General features: G+C 38.6%; 1 protein-coding gene across 2 annotated transcripts in view; it reads left to right on the forward strand.

Annotated features, from left to right (window-relative positions):
• Nucleotides 1-15,298, forward strand: part of GABRG2 (gamma-aminobutyric acid type A receptor gamma2 subunit) — a 60,428-nt gene that overhangs the window by 1,641 nt on the left and 43,489 nt on the right. The gene's annotated exons all lie outside the window — the stretch shown is intronic.

Below are 15,298 nucleotides of genomic sequence, written 5' to 3' on the forward strand. Positions count from 1 at the left end.
CAGAGCCCTCACGGGCCCCGCACAGCCCTCCCGGGTGCCTCAGAGCCTTCCCAGGTCCCTCACAGCCCTACCGGGTCCCTCACAGCCCTCCCGGGTGCCTCAGAGCCTTCCCAGGTCCCGCACAGCCCTCCTGGGTCCCTTACAGCCCTACCGGGTGTCTCAGAGCCCTACCGGGTGCCTCGGAGCCCTCCCGGGTCCCTCACAGCCCTCCTGGGTGCCTCTCAGCCCTCCCGGGTCCCTCACAGCCCTCCCGGGCGGCTCCCGGCCGCTATCGGTCTCGTCACGCTGCCAGGAGGCTGCGATAGCGTTCGCGGACCAGATGAGATGGATGTTTACAACAGCGTTTCCCCCCACACCAACACGTCCTGTTGGAAGACCTGTGCGTGCTATATATGTGTGTCAGATACCGAAATGTAAAGAGGTAAAAATCTCAAGAGCAGAGGAAGAAGGAGTTCATGGATGAGAGGAAAGTGGAGGGCGGGAGTGTTGCTGCAGTGCCAAGCACTGCGCTGAATCAGACATTCCTGTAAAAATGTGTGGACTGTGCATTTAGCAGGTTAGATGAGAAAATAGCACTGCATTGCAAAGTACCTGGCCTTTCCAGCAGCAGCAGACTGTTCCTCACAGCTGCATAAGCCATGTTGTCATTGATACGTTTGAGAAGTTAGTGCCTGCTCTCTTTGCTACTCTTAATGCTGTGCCAACACAGGCTTCTCATTCAAATTTACCTTGATTCTTCCCTCCCCTTACCTGGACACTACCATACTGAAAAGTGTGTTCTTTCTGTTTGCTTTTCTGTTTTGTTTAAGAAAAATCAGACTTTGTAGCTGCAGTGGTAGAATCTTACTTATAAGCCAAATAAAAGGCCAAATGATTTCCCAGGGAAATTAAAAGTTACTGTGTTTTAGATTACTTTTTTTCCACACACAAAAAAGGGCTTTGTAAAGAATTCCTGTCAAAAGAAAGTTAAAATGGTTGAAAATGAAAGTGAAATAAAACTTGGTGAGCCTACCATGAGGGATACCTGGTTGTTGGGAGTAAGACAAGTGTGAGGTATCTCTGATCTTACAGAGCCATTTATGATTGCTATGTGAATACAGCAATGGAAGATGAGTTTTTACAGGATTTTATGACACAGGTTCTCAGATTCGACATAAAACTTCCACTAAAATAATCTCAAATACTTATTTTAACATACTTACTTCTTTTCACTCATCTTTCAGAATAGCATCACCCGAGAGGAATTTTGCCAAAATTATTTCATAAGCTCTAAAAAAACCCCTTCATAATGCAACTTAAAGTTTTATCTCAGCAAAAGGTTCTGTTTTCTTTTCACAGCCATCTGATAGCTAAGATGGTTTCCTCTGACAGTTTCCTGACCTCATAATTTTAAAGAATATATAATAGAAAAATACTAATAAACAGCTACAAGTAAAGAGAAAATAGTGCTTTACAGAAACATCTTAAATGAGCCAACATGCAAATATTATTTTAATTCTAACAATCAGGAAATCTAACAATTTCCTACTTCTATTGTGGAAGAAGCCTTATTATAAGTAGTTTTGAAAACTCATGGACCAAGGCTGAGTTATAAAAAGTTGAACTTAGATACCATTTATTTATAGCCAGGATGAAAGATTTTCCTTGTTAAAATCTAATCAAACACGTTAGAAGGAGAGCAATATCATTTATTATGTGTCACTTGTCTGAAATTCTGGAAGGCCAATGCAGCTGAACACCAACAAAAGTGCTCCATGTTATGCATCTGAGTAAATGTGTTGACATCAATCAGAATATACACAGAGGTTTAAGTATTTGCAGAATCTGATCAAAGTAATTGAACACATAAATGTTGATTACTAGTACTGTGCAGAAGTTTGAACCCTATTAACACAGAAAATACTATATTGAGAAATTTATTGTTGCAAAGTTGTTGACATTTGCAAGATTAAAGAAAGAAGAGTCAAGACATCACTAGGCATTAATGGAAATAACTAAAATTCTGGCTTTGACCTCAGCAAACCATGATTTGAACAAATGCCATATTACAGCACTGGAATATTTTACCTTCACAAGAACTTGTGTCAGATTTGTTCCATGCACAGAGTACATCCTTACAATTGGGCACATTAAAGTTTTAGGAAGTGCTTTCTTACAATTTTTTTCTTGACATACATAACTGTACTGCAAACTTCTTGCAGTTCCTCATCATCTTAGCACTCAGACTACTGTAACAGCATTGGGCAGTCCATCACATTGACTGAAGCTGTGTTTCAGTGAAAATTAGTCAAACTAAGCTCCAAATTTCTGAAAATTGTGCATAAAAAATCTTAGGATTAAGAGACAGTTTAAAATTATAAATATAATAAACTAATATTTGCACACCCTAATATGGGTGTTAAGTGGAATTAATTATTTGATTACCCTTATTGGACAACTGTAGGTATTTAACATTACATATAATAGAATTCACCAGCAAAGTTTAAAATTATTTAAAGCTATACTCTGCACACGATTTGCATACAGTGTTTATTAGGTTTTTTTGCAGAGTCTTTAGCTTTAACCAATTGTCAGCAAAATCCACATGAATACAGTGCAAAGTAATGTCCAGATGGAAAATGTGGAACACCAGCAACTTTTATTTTTTCACTTGTGAGTGCTCAGGTAGCATCATGGCAATGTTTATATGCTGCAGTTACATACCTAAAGCCAAAAACTGTCAGGACTGATCAAAAAAATCCATAATCATTTTAGCACCAAAATAGTTTGGTGCCTTTGTGAAACGTATTTTTATTAGTAAATTACTGAACATGGGTGTAAATAAAATTGTTTTGCTCTTGTAAAGTGATATAGTATAAATGGGAATTAAAAGGGGCATGGGTATCCCCCAGATGGACAGTCATTTAGAATTACTATAAAACTTGCTGACATCAGTTTGGTGGTATTCCTGTAGCTGTAGATATTCATATACTTCCACACAGCATAGAGCACTAAATACTGAGTCAAAAATAAGGAGCTGCTCAGCAAGAGATGATCTCTCAATTCACAAGGAATGGTTCCCTTTAAAGAAGCGTCATGACAGAAGATGTGAATCTAGGTGCTGTTAAAATATGACTTTATCCTTGCCTATGATACAATGAAGTTGAATATTTAATACACTACAGTGTTTGTGTCAGCAGAGCTGAGGCTGTACAGACACCAGACCTGCTCACTACTTAAACATGTCCAGGGTGGCAAGGAGCGTGAGACTGCCTTTGAGTTTTTCATAAGCATGCTGCATTCCTGACTGCTGCCAGCTGTAATGCTGGGACACAAACTTGGAACAACTACCATTGTCATAAAAAGAGTACCAAACCCACAGATCTAAAGTAGATTTGAAAATTAAGCAATACCTTGTAGACATGTATTCAAGTCAGCTCCAAAGCAGAGGCAGTTTAAAGGTCAGTAGCTCTGACTGGCACTGTCCTGCAGTGAGATGCTGTGGCTCATTTGAAGCTGGCTCAGAACCCTGCAGCCTTTCCCTTCTAACAGCTGGTGTCAGCTACTCCAGCTGCACAAGTTCTACATATTTCTAAATACAAAGATTCTATTGGGGTGATCGTTTGATTATTTATTTTTTAGCATCCGGCAGGATAACCAGAGTGTACTGTGGTTATCTGCCTCACTGGGACAGTCTCAGCTGCAGCTCTGCAGACTATTGGACCTGCAGCCCCACTCACAGCCTTATACAGAAAATAAATGGCTCATGTGAGAATGGAAGTGAGAACAGCCAGCTAGCCTGGGGCTTGATTAATACCAACTCAGGCTTCGAAAATCACAGAAGCACAGAATATTTAGGGTTGGAAGGGACCTCTGGAGACCATCCAGTGCAACCCCCTGCCAAGGCAGGGTCACCTGGAACAGGTGATGCAGGAACGTGTCCAGGTGGGTTTGAAATGTCTCCAGAGAGGGAGACTCCACACCCTCCCTGGGCAGCTGTTCCAGTGCTCTGCCAGCCTCAGTGTAAAGTTCTTCTTCATGTTAGGGTGGAAGTTCTTGTGTTTTAGTTCATGGCCATTGCTCCTCGTCCTGTCGCTGGGCATCAGTGCAAAGAGTCTGGATGCATACACAAAAATAGACACACACAAAAACCTAAACCCAAAACCTGACATAGGATGTCAGAACTGAAGGGGGTTTTTAATTTTCATCCTTCATAGCCTGTCTAGGGTTGAACATTTTTAGCAGGCTATTATTGCAATACAAATCCATTTTAACACAAATGATAAAGTTTAATTGTCCATTTTTCCAGTTTTGCTTACTAAGAAATCCACACCCTATCCTATACCTAGTACTGAAAATGTCAGCAGTTCTGGGAATCTTCTCACATGTCGAGCCTCGTTTTATCCTCTCAGTAATCCCTGATCCACTGAAGTCAGTCTGTTGCTGAGGGAAAAGCCAAGACATATCCAGTATAGATTCTTACAAGTGGCTATATGCTCATAAGTAAGAACTGGGAAATCACCCAAAGTTAAATTATAACTCAGGAAGGATCTTCAAGAAGTGTTTCTTACACTGCATAATGCTTTTATTTTTTTGCAGAAAGCTCAACCTACATTCCAGCCAACTGATTTACAATAGCTCTAAACACTTCTTCCTTCATTCCTGCTTTTTTATTCTACATAGAAGATCAACATAAGCTTTACACTCTAGTCCACAGACTAATGTGAACTGATCTTAAATGGCACATAGGTTTTGTCCTGGCCCTCTGAACATAAAGGAATTTCTCCACTCACAAACAGGGCTTGTTTTGTCTGAATTGAAGTTCTGAACAAGAGCTAGGGAGGCTTTCTGGCAGTAAAAGAGAAAGAGACGTTTATTTTCTTTTAGAAAAGATATGACAACTGATGATAGAAATGGACATTCAGGTAACTTCACTGGAAGTATACATATGCTTTCTGGGCTGAAAGGAGGAGGTTGTTTACTTAGAACAAGATACATTCATTATATGAGGTATAAAAAGACTGCAGAAAGTACCTGGAAAGAACTATAAATTACAGAAAAAAAGAGTCCATCGCCATAGTAAGGTATATAATTATAATTATTATTATTATGTAAGGAAGAGCCTATCTCAAAAAATGAGACTAAAACCAAACTCATGAAATTAGGGACTGCAACTGCCCCTAGTGAAAATATCCAACACACAAAAACGAGGGTGAAGAGCTATTTTAGTTGATGGAGAGATGAGAAAGGAACAGTATAAAGTGTATATTCTAGATGCACCTATTGTTTTTAAACTTTAGACTCAATATGAAGCGTGACTTTTGATGACTTAAAATTTAACATTCATTGCATCCTTCCTTTTCATACTGATTATGGCCCAAATTGTCCCAATACTAACAAGAAGCATCCCACGAGAGTCTGAATTCAGCAGGTGTATATGCCTGTATAGGCAGTGTCTTTGCAGGCATTTTATTCAGGTGAGCTCCTGGCTCAGAAGAGCTCTGATGCAGTGAGTGGGAGCTTTGCTGTTTTTTGGGTCCGGTTTTCTATTTGTAATGTCCAGAAGTAACCTGCTAGTTTAATTCCTCAAATTAAGAAGAAATTCAGCTTCACACTAAGCCAGAAGGTGGAGAAAACAGCAAAACAGAACATAATATTACTTGCTTTTAAACTTGTCATACAAAGTGGTTAGAACTTAATTTATATCAGAATGTGTAACCATCTCCTTCAATGTGAGAAATTTGCAAAAAGCTATAGATTTTTTTTTTCATCCATATGAAAAAAGAGTGGGAAGAGGGAGATAGTGGGTACATATTTTCACGAGTTCCAACACCTGCCAGCTGGCTGAGAAAAACTGAGGTAAAAGAGGGCCGAAGGTGGTAGGTTGACAAAAGTATTGAGAGAACAGTGAGGATTATATCTAGTGTGATTCTGGGGTATTTTATAGTTATGACAGGAAATTAATATATGAGTCTCGTCAGACTGAATATTGGGTATTCAGTCTGACACACGGTGATATCCTCTTGTTTATATAACAGTAATATTTTTAACACAACTGCTGTCAAAAAAGGAGGCTTTAATGCTGCTGAAAACCACCAGTGACTGCATAAGAAGAGAAATGTAGCAAACACCTTCCCATGTAAATGACTACCTCAGCTGCATAATGTTTCTTCATGTGATGTCCTAAGCAACATAGAAAAAGTTGACTACAGCAGCATTACTTGTTCTCTCTTATGTAAATGGCATAGAGCACCCAATGAAATGCTCCCTGGCTGCCTGAAAACTTAGGAAAATGGTTGGTTTTTTTCAGTAAGTGAGGTAATGCAGGGCCCAGTATTTATATAGATTCAAAGAGAAAAAAAATATTTCAAAATCTACTGAACTCAATGCTAACATTCCATTGCAGGAAATCTCTATCTTCATGTTTCTGGAAGAGGAGAGACTTTGGCAGGGATATTTCTGCCCTTTTCTTTTGCTCTTAGTTTCTGCTATTGACATCTGCCAGATGCAAAATACGTGGCTCAATATACTGGTGGCTTGACCCAGGGTAATGATTACATTGAGGTTACTGATAAGTAAGAGCAGGTAATAGAAATTCAGTAATTTATACAATCTCAGTGCAACGGAATATCACCATTAATGAAGAAAAACACTCCTGTGTCAGATTTTTACACCTAGAGGATCACTTCTATTGTTTCAGATTTAGTGGAATGACATTTTCACACATATTCACTGAAATACAATAGCTGTGAAATCTGGCCATTGTATATGAGACTAAATATTACTCTTACAAGATAGAACTTTCATCTGTTTGCAGATAAACAGGAAAATATTTAAGAAATAGCATTTTTACAATACCTAAGACAACATGTACAGATTATTACCAAAAATAAAAGATCAATATATGGGAAAAATATATTTAAAAGAAATGAAGGATAATAATGAGTATGTGGAAGGAATGGAATAAGAAGTTATTTACTTTTTATGCTTGCATTAACTCTTTCCAAATGAAGCAGGTAATCATGTATGAAATTGTATTTTTTACTGAATGTCATCTTAGACTTTGGTGAGAACCCTTGAGACGAAAGGCTAGATTTTTTCTGAGCTATTTATCATCTTAAGCTTTTGGAATGCTCTGTGTTGTACTGAAAAATACTTCTGGTTCTATACATTGATGAGAAATGCATCTTAAAGAGGATCTCATACATACCTAAAATAACCTTCTGCCAGAATTCCCTAGAAAAAAGTGGGTGATCTGAGAAAACAAGTGTTTTCCTTCAGTAGTGATTCAGTGTTATATTGTGTAACACAAATAGCATGTTCTGGTCATATGAAGCTTTCGTTAATCCATAGCAAGATATCTTCAAATCCAAACAGAAATCTGCCTGCTGCAACAGATTGAGGATTATCTACTGAATTCCCCTTTCATTTAATTCCCTTAGATTATTTTTCATGAGCGAAAAAGAGGTAGAAGGAGAAAGAATGAGAAAGAGAACAATTAAGAACAATTAATCAGATAATGCTAGAAAGCCTTGCTAAACTAATCAATGTATTATTCAATATATTATCAAGTAATAATGCACTTTGGGAACCTACTGAACCATGGCTAAAGCCAGAGAACCGTGTCACCAAACCAGAATGAATTGTACTCACAATGATCAAAGAGATCAGTTATCTCTTGGCCATTTTGTGTACATCCTATGAGAGGGTGTACTCTGCTTTTTGTCTCCAAAAACTGATGAAGGCAGAGAAGACTTCGCAGTGCAGATTAACACTAAAAAGGCTTCAATTAGATGCATGGCAGATACTGATGCAGGCAAGGGAAAACAGTTCATTGAGGAGTCTGCAATCATTTTTCCTCTTCTGCTATCCTCAGTAATGCCTCTGGTTTCTACTTTTATAGGCCTAAGAGACATTCTTCCAAAATTTAAGCATCCAAACTGAGTCTTTGTGCAGAAAAATAAACACTTGACCCCCCAAAAATCAATAACATAATTCTATATTCAGACCAGTAGTTTGTGCTTATTTGTGGTGATGGCCAATATTTTCAAACCATCTGTGAAAGCATTGCCCAAAGAGATCCAACAGGAAAGGCAAACAGGCACAAAAATGTCAGGGAATGGAGAATGCCACCAAATACTTTATATATGATTAAAATGACAGTCAGCTTGACCATCTCAGATGAATTACTGAGAGCCCTTAGAGTTCCCTAGTTCAGTAAGGGCTGTAGCTGTGAGCCCAAAAAGGCTCTACAGTTGCTGTGAATAGGACACAGAATTGAAGGAGGTCTGGAAGCGAATTGGGAAGGCTGGAATTACACATCATCTTTAACAGAGACAAGAAGCCTGCTATGCTTCAAATAGAAAACCAGCACAGGGATTAGGAAGATGAGTGGTTATGTTCAAATTAATAAAGATGACAAACGCAGGACAACTGTTTGCATGAAGTGCAGAGAGCCTGCGTGTATTTTTGGAAGTCAGAGGCCAGAGAGATGCCACACCCCAACAAGAACACAAGTGAGAAAGCTCGTAGTGGTTTGAGAAAGAAGATGAGGTGTGTGACCCATGCAATGATATTTACTACCAAGAACTGTCTTAGTGTCTGAACTAATACTGAAAAGACACCTTTTGGCTTCTGTTATATAACGTAAATGATACAATCTGCTCCTGCAGCCCATGAGGGCTGTCACCCCAAATATGTTTGAGCATTACAATTTTGTATTGTAATGTAGTAAAGAAATTATTTTCTGGGAAGGTAAGAATTTGGAAGAAGGAAAGGTTACCAGTGGTAAAATGCTTGGAGGTCCTTAGAATACAAATACAAATATTGCTACTCTTTTATTGAACCCAAATAATTAACTACAAACCACAGACCATATTGTACTGACTAAACATATCAGGTATTTGTAAGCTCTTTGGGGCAACAAAAATAAACAATACATTAGCAATGACCTTTTCCATTTTATTTCCGGTTTTCTCCAGGAAATGCTAAAACATCTCACTAAGCTGTCTTAAAGACTTAAAGCATGCACTTAATATTACTTAAAACCTTAATAAAGGTCTAATGTAATGTAGCACATGAGATTAAAGTCATGACAAATCTTTAGGGCCAAATCCTTAACTTCTATGTCTACCATAACTAACAAGGCTTATTCCTGTCTGCCACTGGTTCTTGTGATACAGATCCACGACTGCCTCCTTGATGTCAAAGTGTAAATCTCAGGTGCCTCTGTTTCGCCCAGATAAACTCAATATGCCATAATATGCCACCACTGTCTCCAGAGAGTTCATTTCTCAGAAATTAAATTAAGCAATTCCAAATTGCTTGCTATTAATATCCAACCATTTTTAACCACTTTTATACCCACTGAATACATTTTAACTTCTTAATAGCGAATCACTTTTACTGTGGTATACATCTTAATAAGGATTATTTCTATAATGAGTTCCAGAATTTACTATTCAGTCATTTAGGGATTATGTGTCTGAAAACAACTCATATACAGATTTGGTTTTAAACGGGAATAACTTTACCGATTTCAAAAATTGGATTTTATTTTAAGCTTTAAAATAAAATTATCCCTTGGCCAGAAACCAAGAATTTCATCTTACATGGTAACTTTGAAGAAGTTCTGAGTATGAGAAGACTTATGGAGAGTACTAGGAGAGAAAATTGTTTGCAGCTTAAATTATATAGTTTGTTAAGAAAGAGAAAAAGAAAAGAAGAAAGATAGAAGATACTATATCCGTAAAAACAATTCTTCTGTTTCCATCCCCAGACCACTGTCTCTCTTAATATCTCTGTGGTAGATAAGCACAGAGGGGATTGAATTCAATGCAATATATATTCAGACCAAAAACTGAGAAAAATTTGTTATCTGCAATCATTACCTGCATATGCCATGATCTGAGCTCCTCAATTAAACAGTAATGAAAGGATATAATGAAAAAATCCAGAAGTTTAATAGCAAAATGATGTCCAGTCATAAATAGTACTTATTTTGAATAGGACCTCCCATTAGAGTTTGTGAGCAAGACTTCCAAACAGCAAGTAAAGAATGTATTTCGTCAACAAAGGTGTCATGTCTGCAGTGACACCTGGGAAAACAGGCTGAGGCAGCTGAGCCAGGGTTCAGTTCAGCAAGGCTGTAACATTCGAGCCCTTAGCCAGGAAAACACTTTCATTTGTGTTTAAATGTTTACCAACATAGTTTTCTGCACCAGGATGAGACTATGGAGCAGCTGGCAGTATGGAAAGCATAATCCTGGAAAATCTGACAGATATAAGCTAAAAATGCAACATTTGCCAGAAAGTCTATTCCAATTATGTCCTGTCTTCTAAATTATTTCTTTGGTAATCTGTCTTGGAAAACTGTAGAGCTTAGCATAGCACCTGTTTCTTTATTTAACAAATTATCTCAAGGCGTGTTTGCCAAATTCCCCGGGACATCTTAGGAGGACAGATTGCATGTAGAAGTTTTGCTTTAGTGGCTTCCAGGGGAATTTCTTATTGTCAATACTCTGCTGTTATTCTGCGTGTCTGCAGCTCATAGAAAGCTGCTGGATCTGTAGAAAAGGAAACTGAAGATGGATTTATTCATGTGGGAGATAGGCTATGACTAGTAAAACTTCTTTACTCTTCCTTAGCTTCTACTCCTGTCCCATTAATTTTAGGGGTTTGCACTCTTTCCAAGTTTTCAAGTGTCCATCCTCACCTGATGGTCCCATCAGCATCTGCTCAAGTCATGGAAAGACTCTTCTTGTTTTTAAAAAGTTCCTGATTATGCAGTTTGGATAAGATCTATAAAGGACCAACAAAATCTCTGAAGCATCATGGTGCCTTCTCTGTACCCATGGAAAACGAGGTCTGACACCATCAGCACTTTGCCAACGAGCTTATTCTTAGTTGCCACGAGGCTTTGCGTGGCTGCCCTAAATTCCTTCCTGCATCTTGCTTCAGAGCACACACAGAGTACGAGATCCATAAATGACACCACATGTAGCTGCTGCTTACATCTCTTCCATGGAGACCCCACAGGTGAGAATGGACTAATTCAAGTAATGCCAGATGGGAACCTCTCCATATCCCTGCTTCATCTTGTATCCATTCACCCTTAAAGCTTGTTGCTGTCCTGCCATGGGGGGTCCTCCACAGAGCTTTTGAGGAGGAGCCAAGGAAACCTGCTGGGGAACTGGACATTGTGGCCTGAATATATGGACATTTTGGGTTTCATCTGAAACAGTCTCTGGAGCACATTTAGTGGGTCCTTTGGCTTAGCCACAGTACAGAGCTGAAGTGAAGAGGGGGAGAAACAAAAATCTTCTTATATAATCTTTCAAACTGAAGGAAACAATTTCACCTGTATCTGTTTCTGGACTTTGTATCATTCTCTGTAGTATCTTCTGCACTCTGTATTATTCCATTGTTAAATATATTTTGAAACTCTAGTTATATGAGTCGACATCTTGTAGACCTTAATGTGGTTTCTTCTCTCCAGGAATTTCAGAAATAAATCAGTAAAAGTGCTGTATAAACTTGGTTCCCAAAGCAATGTTTCCAAATAATGCTTTTGGAATATGTCTGTGGTTACATCTACTGCTATTTCTCACCCTTGTAGCCAGTTGCACACATTAATCAAACCTACTCTCAGCTTCTGTTTGTACTTATTTATTATTCTGATCTTGCCCTTTTTTCCAGTTATGAGGAGCTTTCTCTAGCCCAGAATGACACCTACTTATAAAACAAGTTTCTAGTAGCTTTCTCTGTAGAAGTGTCTTTACTTTTACAAAGACAAACTTCTCTGACCATAATCAGAACCATGACAATTTATAAAATAAAATTCTCTTATGATGACGAGAGTCAAAAAAGGTATGCCAAAATATTTCTGGGAGAAAAAGAAAAGCCTGGGAGATATATGTTTGAATGTGTCTGAAATAGAAATTGCTGCTATTTTCCCAGTGTTTTGACTAGTCTTAATAGTCACATTCTTAAATGTGAGAGATGGGAAGATAGGCTTTGCAGTGATCGTTATGCCTAGCCCACTCAAATGCCAAAAACTTCAGAGCTAGGTAGGATTTGCATGTTTGTGCTTTACATTTTACTTACTGGAGACTGATAGAAAGGCAAAAAAGATAAATAAGACACTGAGTGAACCCATGCGTGGTTTCTTCTCATTAAAATAAAGTTCAGAGCCACCATATTATTTATTAGTTAGCACCTTTAAAACAATTGACCATTTTTCAGAAAAAGATTTTCGTATTCTTGCGTAAAAAGTTCTACATAGTTAATAGTGAGATTTTCTTTCTATGGAATAGATATCTTAAGTATTTTTTTTTTTTACAAAATTTTCTGTACCTCAGTATTTCTTCTTGAAATTGAGCTAGAAAACATTTATCATAGTGGGGCACAAATAGGAAAGGAAGATGTAGCAGCTTTGCGTCCCTATTTCTCGTGGAAGGCAGGAGTGTGAGTGGCAGTGGGCAGCCCTGCCATGCAGCGTGGCCACTGCTCACCACGGGCCCTCCCTGCACTGAGCCTGCAAGGCCCCAGGACAGAGGCTTGGCCAGGCATGAACATCTCTTGACCTGCCCACAGCTTCTTTTGACTTGGTTTAGCTGCCACAGCAATTTAGCTCATTGACCAGACATCTCCAGCTAATTTGTTGGACTTTATGCATGGTACAACCAGAGTTTTATACAAACAATAGTGACAATCAGTGGCTCTGTGGAGAACTAGTTACTGGCATGGCTATTTAGTGTGGAGAAATACAAACCTGGCACAACAGCAGAGGCCTTGGGGAGTGGACCTGGAATGCAGCACAGAGGGGGAGAGGCACAGAATCCTATAATCATTAGGGTTGGATCACTGAGTCCCACCACTATCCCAGCACTGCCATGTTCACCACCACACCGTGTCCCCAAGTATCACACCCACACGCCTTGAGCACTTCCAGGGATGGGGACTCCAGCACTTCTCTAGGCAGTCTGTTCCAATGCCTGACAACTCCTTCAGGGAAGAATTTTTTTCCTAATATCCGAGTTAAACCTCCTCTGGTCCAACCTGAGGCTGTTTCCTCTCGTGCTATCCCTTGTTACCTGCAGAAGAGGCTGATCCCCACCTGGCTACAACCTCCTTTCAGCAGTCATAGAGAGCAGTAAGGACTCCACTGAGCCTCCTTTTCTCGAGGTTAACCAGGCATGGGGTGACAATACCACTGGATAACTGTGCCTGGGTGCATTTTACAGGAGAGGTGCCAGCAGCCCTTACCCTAAAACTAGGATATTTATGTCCCACAGAATTAAGGAGACCCTGACATGAAGCCATTTCGATTGCAACAACCACCAAGGAAAGTCCATCAGAATTATACAACAAACCCACCATTTAATCAAAATAAATGAAATTCATAGGGGAATTACAGGCACACTTGTTGACAATTTTCCTACTCAGCTGACATAGAGACATTAGTTTGCCACTTACATTCTTAATTTATCACACATCTACCCTGTTATCAGAACTAAATTCCACATCCACCCCTGCACAGTCTGTTTTATGAGTATGAGTGCAAACAGCGTCTTGCATGATATAAGCTGGTTTATGTGGGAACACATGGGTTACTATTGGTTACCATGCATTAAAAATGAAATTAAATCAGAAGCATTGTTTTAAAAAGAAACAACAAAAAACCAGTTTAGTTTTTACCATTTGCTTACAGTCATTTTGTGAATGAGTTAGCTACATGCTGATGTGTATTAAGCAGCTATTTTCTGTTCATTCAGCTCCTTTATCAAGATACATTTCTACCTAATAAACATTCCAGTAAAGTCACTTCCATGATCTAAGAGAAGTAAGAATTATTAGTATATTCTGAATAAACCCATTTAGTTTTGACTGGCTTTCTAAGCATTCAGGGCTTATCTGACCCACTTGCTTTACCAAAGATACAGGCTTTAACCTTGCTGATAAGTGCAATGCAATGTCATTTCCTAAGGCATGGTTAGTGGTTGTTTCTTCCGAATTAGATGGTTTACCATCATACCTAGTCTTTATCAAACACAAATAATAAGGGATATTTATGTGCTTATTTATGTTATAAAAGTAGTTTACACTTACATGGAGAGATGGTATCACTTGGCTTACCATAGCAAGGAGAAGGACACTAGTCCTTTAAGTGGGGTAAGCATTCAATGTTCCTGACTCCAGCCCAACACTGGGAGCACCTCATTAGAGTGCTTTGCTGTGTACCAAGACAGAGAAGAAGAGAACAAAGACATTCCATGACAGATTGAATTCTAATGAGGATTTATATTCAGTTTAACTTGAATTTATAGCTCACATCAGTACACACACACAAAAAAAAGGATTTTAAATCTAAAAAAAATGCTCAGGAGTGTTACTCAATAAGCAAAACTGCTGACATTTCTAGCACCTCACATGTTTGTTTTTAAACATTAGGAGATAGTGATGAGAAGATGACTACATCATGAGTGACTGATTCCAGGAGTGACTTCCTTCTGTGTGAAATTACTGTGCAAACAAAATACAGAAAAACATTGTGCAAGAATTCTGAAAAGCCACAAATATGAGTGCCTCGTGCACTAGTACAGAACAAGAACCTATTTTTTTATTTCTCGAATCTAATTGAGCAATAGGATAGGGTTTTTTGAGCTAATGTTGTTTAAATAGATGGCTGAAGGGCATCAATGTTTTCCTAATTTGACTCACTGAAAAAAGAATTGAGCTTTTTACTCCTCTTTTTAATATATAGTGAGATTTTTAGGAAATCTTTTCTAAAAGCAATGTACATCATTGGGGAAAAGAAATCACATAAAATACTAACAGATGACAGTTATATACAATAAAACACAGCCAGGAAAAATGAAGTGGGCTCACACTAAAACAGACCTAGTCAAATCACATTCCAGTAATGGCCATTAACTCCTTCTCTTGAGATTTCCCAGCTAGAGTGGGAAGCTGAGTAATAGCAACAGGCAAAAATCATGCTCCAAGTGCCTTAGACTTGACATGCAGAGATGCATAAAACAGTTTCAAAAGAAGATAAATTTAAAGAAAAAAGGAGGAAAGAAGAGGATGGGAAGGAAGAGAACTGGAGAGAAGAGGAAGGTAAACAAAAAAACCTTCTCAGGTTCATGTAATTCCAAGGTTACACCTTTTACTGTTAGATAGAGCCAGTAAATTTCAACTAAAACAGAAGATCAACTGAAGCTAACCCTGTGATGCAGAAGAATATCTGAACCTATTCCACCTTTTCTGTTTGTTTCTAATGCTTTCACTTCCCACTAACATGAGTAGCCAGAACCAT

This window comes from Corapipo altera, unplaced genomic scaffold, assembly GCF_003945725.1.
Source record: "Corapipo altera isolate COAL_440 unplaced genomic scaffold, ASM394572v1 75, whole genome shotgun sequence".
NCBI lineage: Eukaryota > Metazoa > Chordata > Aves > Passeriformes > Pipridae > Corapipo > Corapipo altera.